This window comes from Gigantopelta aegis, chromosome 6 (genome assembly GCF_016097555.1).
Source record: "Gigantopelta aegis isolate Gae_Host chromosome 6, Gae_host_genome, whole genome shotgun sequence".
NCBI classification, from domain to species: domain Eukaryota; kingdom Metazoa; phylum Mollusca; class Gastropoda; order Neomphalida; family Peltospiridae; genus Gigantopelta; species Gigantopelta aegis.
The window spans coordinates 27,457,589-27,473,160 of NC_054704.1; positions in this window are offsets into that span (position 1 = coordinate 27,457,589).

Below are 15,572 nucleotides of genomic sequence, written 5' to 3' on the forward strand. Positions count from 1 at the left end.
TGTAACTGTGGATGCACAAACACAAAGGAAGTTCTGGAAGATATTGACAGGACTTCTTAATGGATTCAGACAGGCTCGGACCACCTCCGGGTTTCGAAGCGCCCGGACATATTAAATAATATCAGAGCCGTAACTAGCGATTGACAAGGGGGTAGTTGCCCCCCCCCCCCCCCGGAAAATAAGAAGTACTCTTTAATGTCTACCTGAAGGAAACCCTATCATTCATTACTGTGCCCAAGTTACTTGTTACTGCCCGCTAATTATTTTAGTCTAGGTCGACTATATCTATCTATCTATCTATCTATCTATCTATCTATCTATCCATCCATACATCCATCCATCCATCCATCCATCCATCCACCCATCCACCTACTGCCTACCTACCTACCCACCCACCCATCTATCTATCTATCTATCTATCTATCTATCTATCTATCTATCTATCTATCTATCTATCTATCTATCTATCTATCTATCTATCTAATCTATCTATCTATCTATCTATCTATCTATCTATCTATCTATCTATCTAATCTATCTAATCTATCTATCTATCTATCTGTCTATCTACCTGTCTATCTATTTATCTGTCTACCTGTCTGTCTGTCTGTCTGTGTGTGTATATATATATATATATATATATACTCTTCAAAAAAAGAACCGCAAAAGGGTACAAATGGGTTATAACTCCGATTTTATGTTTCCTACCGGTTCATGCTTTGTGAATATAAGGTCATTGCATGTCCCAAACACATTCCCACGGTTACATTCGATAAAACGCAGCTACTGTACAATAAAGTTCCAAAATGTGAATATTCGCAAAAACGCAGCCACGTGCAAACCATGTCACCACTGCACGTGCGTTGTCTGCACGTGCAACATGAACACCGACAGTATAAAAGTGCAGGGTGTTCGCTTGCCTGGCCTCTGTATCTGGCCGACAGTTGACAATCCAGGACATGCCACGTCTCAGTGAACCGCAGAGAAACAATGCCATCGGCCGACTAGACGCAGGCGAATCCAGAACGGCCGTTGCCAGGGCATTCCATGTGTCCCCAAGCACCATCTCCAGACTGTGGGACCGTTACCAGCAACATGGATCAACACGTGACCTCCCTAGATCCGGTCGACCACGGGTCACTACCCCCGGGCAGGACCGCTACATCCGGGTACGCCACCTTCGGGAACGATTGACTACTGCCACCTCCACAGCCGCAGCAATACCAGGATTGCGCAGGATATCCGACCAGACCGTACGGAACCGCCTACGTGAGGTAGGAATTCGTGCCAGACGTCCAGTTCGAGGTGACTCCGACTGCAGTGGTGCCAGATTCATCGACAATGGCCTCAACTGCGATGGAGACAGGTGTTGTCCAGTTCGAGGTGACTCCGACTGCAGTGGTGCCAGATTCATCGACAATGGCCTCAACTGCGATGGAGACAGGTGTGGTTCAGTGACGAGTCCCGATTTCTGCTCCGACGTCATGATGGAAGATGTCGCGTGTATAGGCGTCGTGGTGAACGTTATGCGGCAAACTGCGTGCAGGAAGTGGACAGATTCGGCGGGGGTAGTGTCATGGTGTGGGCAGCCATCTCACACACTGGCAGAACTGACCTGGTCCACGTGCAGGGCAACCTGAATGCACAGGGCTACATTGACCAGATCCTCCGGCCACACATCGTTCCAGTTATGGCCAACGCCAACGCAGTGTTCCAACATGACAACGCCAGGCCTCACACAGCACGTCTCACAACGGCTTTCCTACAGAACAACAACATTAATGTCCTTCCTTGGCCATCGACATCACCGGATTTGAACCCAATTGAGCATCTATGGGACGAGTTGGACCGACGCCTCCGACAGCGACAACCACAGCCCCAGACCCTGCCCGAGCTGGCAGCAGCCTTGCAGGCCGAGTGGGCCACCATCCCCCGGGACGTCATCCGTACTCTGGTTGCTTCAATGGGCAGGCGGTGCCAGGCAGTTGTCAACACACGCGGAGGCCACACCCGGTATTGACTCCAGATGACCTTGACCTTGGTGGTGTGTCCATTCACTTACTCACAATGGACTAGAGTGAATTGTGAACAATCCTGCAACATTTGGTAATTATCGGACTCACCATTCAATAATTAAATCAATTCTCCAAATGTTACGACAATGTGGTTTTGCGTTTCTTCTTTTGAAGAGATATATATATATATATATATGTTACAGTCAGTCTGTGAAACCAGTCATTACGCGTAATGCCTAAACAAATCAGTCATTTCGAGAAGTGCCTGTGACCACCAGGTAATACGCGAAATGACTGAACATTCCAGGCATTTCACGAAATGACTGAAAATCATGGCCAGCCATTACGCAAAATAACTAAAGTGATTCAAGTCTTATTGTTGACACTTGTATTCAGGCTTTTGGTCTTAAATATTGATAAAATCACATTTTAAGAATAAACAAGGATAAGTGTATTGATTATACGATTTAAAATACTATTTAATATTAATTATTTATTATTATACAATAACTTAATATTCACCTTTTGCTATAGTTTCAGATTAAAGAATCTTATAGAAAGTATGCTTAATGACACTTGAATATTACTAACAAAAGGTTCTGGTAATTAATGTTTCTCTTTTTTATTCTTAAACAAACAACACAGAATCTGCTATATTACTGACGTCTTGTCATCTAGGAGCTTCTTTTCATCTTTACAAATATTATATTTATCACTTTTCTAGATGACGATGATTGTGTGTGTGTCTATCAAGATTAGTACTGTTTAAATAATTGTACAGTCTGCCTGTTCTTCCATACAATAGACTTTATACCTAAATATTTAGAGGATAAATATTTCTTGATTATAAATCTATGTATGTCCAAATTATGACTATGATTGATCAATAACCTTTTAGTGAGAGGATTTTTTTTCAAAAGTCTAATCTTCACCTAGAAACTAAATAAAATGTGCATATTGAAGATTTATATGATTTCCATGGATTTTTGCATATTATAGACCGTGATGAGAACGATATGTACGCAATTTGTGTGAAAGCAGGGATTCTAAAAGGGAGGTTTACACGCAATCAGTTTGATTTGTGCCCCCATCGTTTACTTACTGATGCTCATGTAAACCGTACAAAGTCAGTGACCTTACACCAAGCTGTTAATCACGAATCCAACTGTGGTGGACAGGGATATGTTAGGTGTAACTGTGCTGGTCCTAAGAGATGCGAGTCCAGTCGATGCAAAATGTTTCAAAAGCAAAATTCAATGTTCCAGCCGTTGTCATGGTAGTCTTGTGTGCAAAAACAAGTGACCTTTCTATACCAATATGTTACTTTCATGATTTGACACCGACTACTTGGTAACATTCAACTTCATCTTCATGTACAACTTCTGAAATGATTTGATTCGAGTTTAAATAAAGCTTTACATTAGAACTTGAATGGTGTGGTATAATAGATAGCACTTTAGTCATTTTGCGTAATGGCTGGCCATGATTTTCAGTCATTTCGCGAAATGCCTGGAATTTTCAGTCATTTCGTGTATTGCCTGGTGGTCACAGGCACTTCTCAAAATGATTGATTTGTTTAGGCATTACGCGTAATGACTGGTTTCATAGATTGACTGTAACATATATACACATATATACATATATATACATATATATATACATATATATATATATATATATATATACATACATATATACATACATACATACATACATACATACATACATATATATATATATACGAAATATTGAATGGAAGTGTGAAAGCGTGAGCATGAACGACTTAAGAAAATTCAAGGACAAACAATACGGTTTCATGATCATTATTAATCAATGACTGAAACCTTTCATGTTTTCCCCAGTTTTAAAATAATAGAAAGCTAAATGTCCCTGAATGTATCAAAAAGTAAACTAGGCTTCAAAAACGAACAAACAACAAAACAAAACAAAAACAAACAAAAGAAAATGCTTCCCCGTCTCCGTCCACATCAGTAGTTTGTGGCTTTCGGTTATTAACATTAAACATTATTTATATATATATACCTCACTTTTATTTTAAAATTCATAGCGACGGGTCTAAATCACCTGCATATTATGTTTAGTTTTAGGTGTTTCTCATTACCTGTCTTGTGACTCTATTCACATTACGTTTCGTTCTATAACTTTCAAAACATGTAAAATTCGGTTTGGTTAAAATAGATATATAGACTGATAGATCGATCGGTCGATAGATAGATAGATAGACAGATAGATAGATATTATTTTGAATGAAACAATACTGTACGGAGATACAACTCTGTAATCTCTATTTGTTTTACCGTGTTTTCACAACAGTTACTTCCCTTTGTGCATAACAAAAAGACAAGAAACAATTAATTATTTAAAATAAGACCTACTACTTTGTGTCTAAAATATGGTTATTTCAGCACCTTTGTCTAGATAGAATGGAAACCAGCAGTCTCTAGATTGGTTACTTATACCTACTAGCAGCAAGGGATCTTTTATCACAGACAGAATAGCACATACCATGGTCTTTGGAATACTAGTACCAGCCATAGATCATTGGAAGAAACGGATCCACTGACGGCGACCGATCCTACGACCAATTACACCACAGAAAACGTTCTACCACTGACCTACATTAACCCCCCCCAGGAAAACATAAAACCTTCACGTATGCATTTTATAACACATCGCAATATCACCGGAAGGGATATAACTCTTTGCACACAAAAGGAACTTGACCAAAACTTCCAGCTTGTTCAACTTTAAGCAGCAGGATATTTGGTATCGCTTGTACGTTATGTGTGCAGTTCTATTGTTTTACTAGAAAAACAAAAACAAAAACAACGACAACAAAACACCAAAAAACACCTCAAAACACCCCCCACCAAAAAAAGAAGGAAACAATAAGAAAAAAGAAAGAACCAACAATAAAACAAAACACTTTTTATTGTATATAATATTATATAAACGGATTGGCCATAAAATTCTTTGAACTTACAATGCCCACTCTATTCACTCATAGTTGCAATTAAAAAAGCAGTGATATTAAATTGTTATTGCACATTATCTTCACCTAATACATTAATATTCGTGGCTTGCATAAATCTTCTGAACTCTAAAAGTAGAACTTTGTTTGGTATACCTTTCTCTGCGCTAGAAACATTGATCACAAACAGTGCACAATATTTTCGATAACTGCTACTTTTTGTTACCCTTTTAAAGGGACATTCCTGAGTTTGCTACATTGTAAGATGTTTCCGACTAATAAAATATTTCTACGAATAAACTTACATATTAAATATATTTTCTTGTTTAGAATATCAGTGTCTGTATATTCAATGTGATTCTGGTCGTCTTAATATTTGTAACAAGCCCAAACTAAATTTTGTCTTCAAATAATTTCGTACGTACGAAAAAAACAATTTGTTTTAGGAAATAAAATGAAATTTAACCTAATACAAATATTAGAACGACCAGAAACACGTTTAATATACAGGCACTAGTATTGTATGCAGTAAAATACATTTGATATGTAATTACAATCGTTAAAAATTCTCTGTTAGTCGATAACATCTTTAAAAATGCAGCAAACTCAGGAATGTCCCTTTAACTACACAATACTTCGTGCTTAAATGAATATTTTTTTGCAAATTCATTGTTTCTATGTGTCCTTATATAATAGCGCCAACTGCATTTTATGCATTTCAGAAAAGGTACGTAATAAGGGCCAGTGGCTTTAAAAATGATTTTATGAAATTTCAATAGGATATTTTCTAGATCCAAAATATATATTTTCAAAACTCGTCTAAATCATACAGCAAAATTTGTACACCATTTTATAAAATGCAAACATTTATATACTAATATTCATCTGACCAGACAAAAATAAGTTAACAACATGCGTTACAAATTTATTTTTGAAACCATTGGACGATTTTAATAATTTATAACTTTTAAGAAAATAGAATATGTGTGCTAAAGGTGAAGGTCTTTAAAAAAGAAGAAGAAGAAACAGCAGGAAAAAAATACAACAACACAAAACTGATCACAGATAATAGCATCTGTTTTGCATTCCAAATCTTTGTGATTATAATTATCAATTAATAAAACTACACAATACTACAACATATGAAACGTTAAATACGCCATAGGATTAGCACCAATAACCGTTCAGCCCAGTCAGCATTTCATATGCTCCTAAAACTTTATCTCTCTCAGTCTTTGGTGGGAACAGAACACTGTAAATGTGTTAATGTTCTGAAACCCGTGATTGACAACTGGCATACCCCACGTCCGTTAGCGATACATTAGATTTATTTTTTTCCCCACTAAGACAGGATCGAAATCGCAACAACCCAATTGGCTAATAACCAGCCAATCAACATCAACCAGGATAGAACACCACTAAATATCACCTATTTTTTTGGCAGCACCCCTCAGTGGTCCAATCCAACCAATCACGGATCAAGAACCCCACCACACCTAACTGTAAATAAACTGCACGAATTTGCCTTTGCACTCGCACCATGTTCTTTATTACTGATGCATGAAATCCTAGCTGACTAAGGTAAGTCAACTAGGGCTCCAGAAGGAAAAACCGCCTGAATCTTCAGCGGATATGAGATGATAATCTCATCATCTCAACTTCTGCCACAGAACAATATATGGCAAAGTATGCACCAATATGATAATATTTTGTAAAATAACTCATAATAGTCATACAGCTGTAGTTATTACGATCTGTTTGATCATGTTTTGTTTTTGTTTTGTTTGTTTTTTTAACAAAAAGAAAAGAATTGGACCCTTGAGGATACATTCACTAAAAATGAAGTTAAAATTTGTTACGGCAAATTCACATTAAATGACTTGAGGCAGCGATCGCCGACCCGATGACAAGGAAAGCGTGCCACAAATCGCCTGCCGATAATCGCGTGGTATGTACTGATCAAAATACTAGTATACAAACTTGTCTTCAGCTAGTCGTCAAAATCAAACATGTTTGATATTCTTGATGATTAGCCACACAATTTGTTACTCCCTTGCATCCATGCACGTAGACATGCAGTGTGGCACTCCTTGCATATTACAGTTAAACGACATGTGCATGTTCGGTCGGCTAACCAATCCATACATTCTTGTGGTCGTGTATTTTTGCTCCCACTCTCCCCCCGCCCTTAAAATCACAAACTTTCAAAAGGCCAACAAAGAGAATGTTTGTGTAACGCTTGCCTCAGGTTCTTTCGTCGTAAGATCGAATCTCCTTGTTGGACCCATTCTTTGATTTTTGTTTTGCCTCACGACTGATATATCAAAGGCCGTGGTATGTGTTGTTCTGGATGTGGGAAAGTGCATATTAAATATCCCATGCTTCTATGGAAACAATATGGCAGGTTTTCTCTGAAGACTACGAGTCAAAATTACAAAATGTTTAACACCCAGTAGTCGATGATTAATAATTCAATGTGCTCTAGTTATGTCGTTAAACAAAACAGTCGTTGTATGAACATTTGGTCGATAGCGAAAACGAGGAACTTAGCAGCCGCCACTTTGGCAACTCGTATTAATAAAGCAGTAAGGGATCTTTAATATACACATTCTCCCAGACAGGCCAGGACATACCACGGCCTTTGATGATGTCTTAGTCCATAGCGGGCGGCCGAGCCTTCGACTTATGGAACCTCAGACGAGCGCTAGATACCATCGAGCTACGCCATACCCCTTTTTTAAAATGAAAACAATACATATATACTAAAGTAGTGTCAGAAATAGAATAAAACTGATTTTCGTCGATTATTTCTTTCATATTAAACTAACAAGTAAATATTTTTTAAATATCTGTTTAATGATACTCTACCTAACTTAGCATTTACTTGTTTGGGTTCTCAGTGATGTACAAGGTGGTGTTTACTCTTCAAAATAAAGTGCACAAATCACCTGTTTTACCGACATCATTCTTTTAATTGTCAGTTTAATATGAAAGACATAACTGAGGAAAATCAGTTTTATTCCATTTCCGACACTACTGTACTCCAATTCTCCACCATATTAAATTTTATTACATAACAGTTTAATATATACTACTCAAAAGAATTTAAGGGTCAGACGATATTTTCGACATTATTTTCTGAATGTCAATTATATTAGCTAGACCATAATGTCACGCATGGTATTGTTCCATTTTGACGAAAGTGGGTCTAAGCAACCCATAAATGAATTAAAATCCATTGTCATTGACACTGTCGACTAGTTCTAATGGCGGAAACATGCTTACATTTGCACGTAAATTAGGGCGAAAGCGAAAGATCTGCTAAGTGCCCATAACTTGCTTTTTCACAAAGAGCTTCATTTGCACGCTTTGCATGTGTATTCCATGTTCCCAATGCTGAATTTCCGTATAATTGGATCTTGCGTTCGTGTACGGTGCACACTCCAAATTCGACAATGGTACGACGTCAACTGACTATCGAAGATCGAGGAAGGGCTATTGCTTGGCTTCAGGATGGCAATACGCAAAGAAATGTTGCTCTGAGACTTGGTGTCAGTCAGAGTGTCGTTGGCCGACTGTGGCAACGGTACCAAGCAACGAATTCTGTTCGAAATCGTCCACGTTCGGGAAGACCCTGAAGCACTACAAATAGAGAGGACCGCTACATCACCAATATGGCTCTACGTCAACGCACAACCACTGCACGCCGATTACGTGACAATCTGCGGACTGCGACTGGAACTCGAGTGTCTGATCAAACCATACGCAATCGTCTGAGAGCCAATAATCTACGCTGCCGTCGCCAGGCTGTTCGACCACCACTCCTACCACATCACAGAACGGCCAGACGTCACTGGTGCACACTTCATCTGCGGTGGCAACGTGTTCAGTGGGGTCGAGTGATGTTCACTGATGAGTCCAGGTTTAGTCTCCAGTTCAACGACGGTCGGGTTCGTGTCTACAGACGTCCTGGGGAGCGCTTCGCTGACGTTAACGTTAGACAACGTCACCGGTTCGGTGGTGGCAGCGTCATGGTGTGGGGCGGCATCTCTATCCACCACAGGACCCCCCTCTATGTGGTGGATGGCAATCTGAATGGAATCCGCTATCTGAATGAGATTATCCGGCCGTTGGTTCTCCCAGGCCTTCAGCAGATTGGCGGCGGGGCAGTTCTGCAGGATGACAATGCCAGACCCCACCGCGCCAGGGTGGTAACGGACTTTCTCAGACAACAAGGTATCGCCAGGATGGATTGGCCAGCATATTCGCCTGACTTGGCCCCAATAGAGAACGCCTGGGACGAATTAGGCAGGAGAGTTCGGGATAACCATGCCCCTCCGGCCAACCTTCATGATCTGGGTCAACTTCTTATGGCAGAGTGGCAGGCCATTCCCCAAGAGTTCTTCAGACGTCTGATGAACAGCATGAGGCAACGATGTGTCGAGTGTATTCGCGCCAGGGGTGGATTCACACACTATTAAACGAATGTTCTAATGTGTAAAATCTATGTTTGACAACCTTCAACTTTGACAGCATGTCATGTGACTTTCTTGTATACAGTGACGTTTATATGTGTTTTTTTGTAAATATGGAACAATAAATTAAATTTTTGGTGTAGTTTACATCATCAATCTAATACACTCTGAAACTTATTTGGTTATAAATTTTTGACACTTAAATTCTTTTGAGTATGATATTCGAATATTCGATGGAAATAACAAGACAATATTCGAATACTAACTAAATAACAATGGACTCATTAAACTAACATTTTTTAACAAATAGTTTGAAATGCACAATATACTTTAAATAACACCCAGAAAGCAAGTTACGACAGTAAAACAAATAAAAGTCATAAATTGCAGTAGTGACTGGTAGTTAACCTAGCTAAATATTTTAACTTCTTGTCTAGTATTATGTCACGGGGATCCTATAATACCCGTTACTGAATGAAACACGATTGTCCAAATATCTCTCCTAACTGTATATCTATTAGATCTCTCTGTAACAGGCAGTTATACCCGCTGGCTCGTCTAGGTATGATCAGAGATAAGATCTTATATAAAGTATATATTATTATAGCACGTTTAGTTCACTAGAAAACACAACAAAAACACAATACACTTAGGAATCTGTATTAACCTACGCTGACAAATGTACTGCCGCAGTAGTTAATTAACAACAACAAATAATAACAACCCAGAACTGATCACTTAATTAGTTAATCTCTAGGTGTCTAGTTTACACAATAAGCTAATCACTTCACCGTGACACAACACCCACACGTGTGATAATTGAGAAACGCTTCCAGGGGAACTTAGTTAATAAAGGAATTACAACTCTATTCCTACCTGGTTAATTTTTAATTAACTGTAAATACTCATTCAATAACCTTGTAATACAGACTTAATACTGGTACCTATCACAATAAAGACAATAACCTACAGTTTACCTAGGTCCTCTAGGATGACTGGCTAAGCTTTATATATATATTAGATCAGTGAGCCTACAGATTACTGCGTCAGATGACCGGCAGCACCGTCTAAATAATATTGGTATAATACAGTATTAAAATATTTAAAGTCACATCAATCACATCAAGGTTATACACAGAGCAGAAAATATATAATTACCAGTCCGGACGGACAGCGATCCCCTAGAGCCTTCCTTATGTTTCTCCCTCATATATCTAAAATCCTAGCTATTTATTCAAAACTCTCAGAGACAGCGAATATCGCCTGGGGGCACAACGCGGTACCTCACCTATCATCAGATATTTCCACCTCTCCCAGAGTCGGTATATTTTCTTAGATGACCAGACATTCTGTCGCCAGTCACCAAAATCACGGTCGTCGAAACCGCACTCGCAGAGGTATTACGTAACTACTGGCCACCTGGCCTCCACATCTAGACTAAGTGCATATTGGAATGCACGGTCGCGCGAAGGTTTTACGTAACAAGGTGCCCACCTGGACTAAGTGCATTTGGAACTGCACACGGCCCTCTAAAACAATTAATATCGCCACAGGCGAAAACAAAATTAAGGGCATGTTCCGTCACATATTACTAAATTATCAATGTCAAATTATGAGAAACACTAAAACAGTATGATTGAAAGCGAATATGCGGCGGGAAATCATACAGGAAACTATCACGTTGTTGGTTCGTTTTGTTTCGTTTTGGTTTCTGTTTGTTTTGGCAAAATGTTTTAGCGTTCTGACAGTGCTTAATAAACGATGTCGATATGCGCACAAGACTGCTGACGAAAATGATTCGGATGAATAAATACTCTTCAAAACAAGTAGATGAACTCTAATAAGAATTTACAATTGCCAAAATTGTAAGGTATATTAGCTGTGAGGAATGGTTATATAATAATAGTGAATTAATTGGGAAAACATTACAACCGGTAGTTCAGTATTACAGAAGGTTTTATGACCACCAAAGATCTTGAAGGACGATTGGGGTCAAAAGTAAAATTTGAAAGTTGACGTGTGTTTTTTTTATCAGTAAATAGTAAATTCAAACAATAAAAATGACTAAAAACAAAACAATAACAACTGTATGGTCAACAAAATGAAAGAAAGATTTACAGAAATAATGTTCCACAGTGATTAATCGACCTTCCTGGAAATTGTAAAAAGTCGAGAATGACACCCCACGTACATGCACGGGGCAACTGCGTGATGCACGTGCAAACTATGGAATGTGTTTCGGTGTGTTGATAAACAGACCTGGTCGTTCTTTACTAGGATGTCTGTGGTCAAAACGTATATTCGGTCTAATAGTTGATATTAAGTTAATATCATTAATAATAATGTTAATAACATTAATATTTCAGGTTCCTCTACTTTTTTTGAAGAGTATATTTACAGCACTCAGACGCATTATGTACAATATGGAACAAGAGAACAATAACATACATAACAAGAACACGTATCAACACAGAATATCTATTGTTAACAACGAACATCGAGTACGTAATCAAAATAGCTAAAGGTGCGAAGGAGAAATATTACAAAGTTGTCTATTGTTTAATAAATAAAGCAAGGTTTTTCAATAATGGTGCATTACCCAAAGACAGCATACCTTTCATTTTAAAAAACGCTAGGATTAGTTCTGTGATATTTTAAAATATTTTTTCTTCTATTGTTTTCAATAATGTTTTATCAGTTGAATATATATATATATATATAATATTATCATCCATTAAAGGCTTTTGTAGGAGATATCGCTGGCACTATAATTTGCGATATCTCCTGCGATATCTCTTATAATCTTGATAGGTCAAATTTTAATCACAAGATAATGTTTTGTTTCGTCACTGTGTTTGTTTCAGCGCTAAAACCTACCATTAATGACGTCGCGCCACTGCCGTTCTGCTAGTTAACGAGTCTACCACTGACTTTCAATCCACATTACTGACATTGTTTACAACTGTCGCAAATGAAAAGAATGATAATGGATGATAAAAGGAATACCCCCCCCCCCCCCATGTATAATAGTATTCATCTCCAATATCAGTATTACAAAGTTTACAAAACATGTGTTTCTTTTACGAATGTTATACCATCTACCTGTTTCGAGCGTTAATCTTAAATATGACGTACGAAATTTAGTTCCAGTATCTATTTTGGCACACTAATCTCGTTAAATATGTTTCGAAGTAAATTTAGTTTTAAATCATGTATACAATTGGCCCCTAGAAGAGTTTGTAATATCGGAAAAATCGCCGTTGTGTGAATTGATCGAAGATTTTTTGTTTTAATTCTTGTTTATAGGATTTGAAATTAGTGTAGATGAACCACAATTCCGTGTTATCGTAAATACCGATGCGGGTGGATGAAATTCATAAAACGTATTCATCTTATTTAGAAACATTTCCCCAATATGACCTAAACCCCAGATATTTTTATACATGAAAATACTATTCAAAAATTTCGAATAGCAAATTAGCGAGCGAATATTTGAATATCCGGAGCGAACAGTAGTAGAACTGTCGAAATGTTGGATTTTATTGTTTTACTAAGAACATAATGTCAACTAACTTTGATTATTTTTTAACCAAGCATATAAGAAAGTTAAAATGTGCTGCTCAGTTTAAAACGCCTTTTATACAGTTTGAAAGGAAATATGTGTCTGGAACATGTGTTGAGTGGGGTGGGGTTGCAATACTAGTATATATGCAACTGGTTCCGCAAATCGCCAGAAATGATCTCCAGTCGTCAGAATTTATGAACTTCCATCGTCTGTTTGTCGCCTACCTCTAGTCACCCAGTGTGTCACCGCCTGATTGGCAATGGGGGCAGTGAGCCATGACTGATGATCAGCAGGTTAACGACAGACCACCCGACGTGTTATGGCCGACGACTGATGATCCAGGGAAAGATGTCGCCAATGTACCTCACCGACTACCGTAAACTATTACGCAGTAGAAATTGCCCGTGTGACGGGAAACAGATTTACTCCTACTATTTAGACCAATTATCTAAATAACCAGTGGTTAGGACCAAATAGCTCTATTTAAAATGCCTTGTGGTGCCATTAAATAAATATTTCTCTCTTTCAAAAATAAATAAATATATACGACCTAAAATAATATTATTTATACAAACACTGAATACATGTATCTGCAATGAACACATCCAACGCAGTAACTGTATTTATTTCGTTAATGTAATTCATTTAAAGGGACATTCCCGAGTTTGCTGCAATGTTTAAGAGACTTTTTGACGACTGTAATTACATATCAAATATATTTTTCTGCATAAAATATTAGTGGCTGTATACTAAACGTGTTTCTGATCGTTCTAATATTTGTACTAGGTTAAATTCATTTTATTTTCTAAAAAAAGATTTTTTCGTACGTACGAAATTATTTGAAGACAAAATCCAGTTTGGGCTTCTTACAAATATTAAGACGACCAGAAACACATAGAATATACAGACACTGATATTCTAAACAAGAAAATATATTTAATATGCAAGTTTAATCGTAGAAATATTTTATTAGTCGGAAACATCTTACAATGCAGCACACTCGGGAATGTCCCTTTAAGTAATTTGCATCGTCGAAATAATTATCGTAGTCATTAGTAGTATTTAAATTAGTATTTGATAAATGGCTGAACTGAACAAGAAAACTTTCTAATGTAATACTGTATTTACCAGGCACGGCGGAAGCAAGTAGACATTAGAAGGAGGGCTGGGGTGGGGGCCTGACTGAGTTCGAGGGTGCAAAGCAAAGTTTCGGGGGGTGGGGTGTGGGTTTAGGGGCATGCTTCCGCGTAAATTATTGAAAACTAGATGTCTTGAAATGCAATTTCCTGCATTCTACAAGTACAATTAATCTGCAATTTCTTGCATTCTACAAGTACAATTAATCTCTGCCTTAAGATTCACTACCAATAATATTTTTGATTCAGAATTTTTAATTTTTTTAATTTATTATTTTTTTTTTTTTTTTTTTTTGGGGGGGGCTTTAATAACACCCCCCCCCCCCCCCCCCCCCCCCCCCCCATCTAACAACTAGTCTTGCGGCGAGTTCGCAATCGGGCACAATATAGTCTCAACTTTCTGTTATTCGATGATTTAGCTTTTCTTTTGACTTTGATATATAATATAACCGTCTCTTTTTAAACATATTTTCTAGCTGTTTGTCACGTGAGTGTCTATTTTCAGCTCTTTTGAATTCAGCCTTGAGTTTTACAGTCAGCACTTTGCGGCACGCAGCTTACCTGTTGCTGGTGTACATGTGTCGTCAGCAATCTTGAATTTCACTTTATGCGGATCTAAGGTTGTCAATTGGGACGTGGAGTCAATGCACAATATTGAAGTAATGTAGTTCAATGTCATCGATAAAGAAAGGAAAGGAAAGTAATGTTTGTTTAATGATACCTGAACACATTTTAAACTATGGCTATTTTGGGTGTCTAACATAATATAGTTATTTCTACATTTTATCGAAAGAGAAAGGATACCCGCTGACACCACATAGGTACCAGCAAGGGGTATTTTATATGCACTTTTCCATAGACAGGACAGTGCATACTACGGCCTTTGGTGTACCAGACGTGGATGAGACAATGGAAAACCCGAGACTATCGAGGGCGATCGATCCCGTGACTCGTTGCACTTAAGGCGAGCGTTCTAATATTGAATTACACACATAGGTTGCCATTTGTGTAGGGGGCAAGCTATTTTTTACCCGAATTAAACGAAAATACCCGAATCTGGATAACAACATTTATTCATATTATCATTAATATCAAACAGCTATATAGGGTAGCAAATTAATCAAAACACATTTTTACATACATTACAAATAATATTGTGGGTAGCATCATGAAAATACATGGTAAAAAAATTTAATGTAATTAATTTTGCCCTAATATATCTATCGATTTTGCCCGAATTTGAGAATTGTCTCCCCCCCTACCCCCCGCCACCTGTCTCGTACACTTATCATTATACCCTGTCTCGCATTAATACAGAAGATTCCAGATCTATAATAAATAAATAAATGATGGATCAAACATGTGGGGTGAGAGCGAGTCACTAAGCCC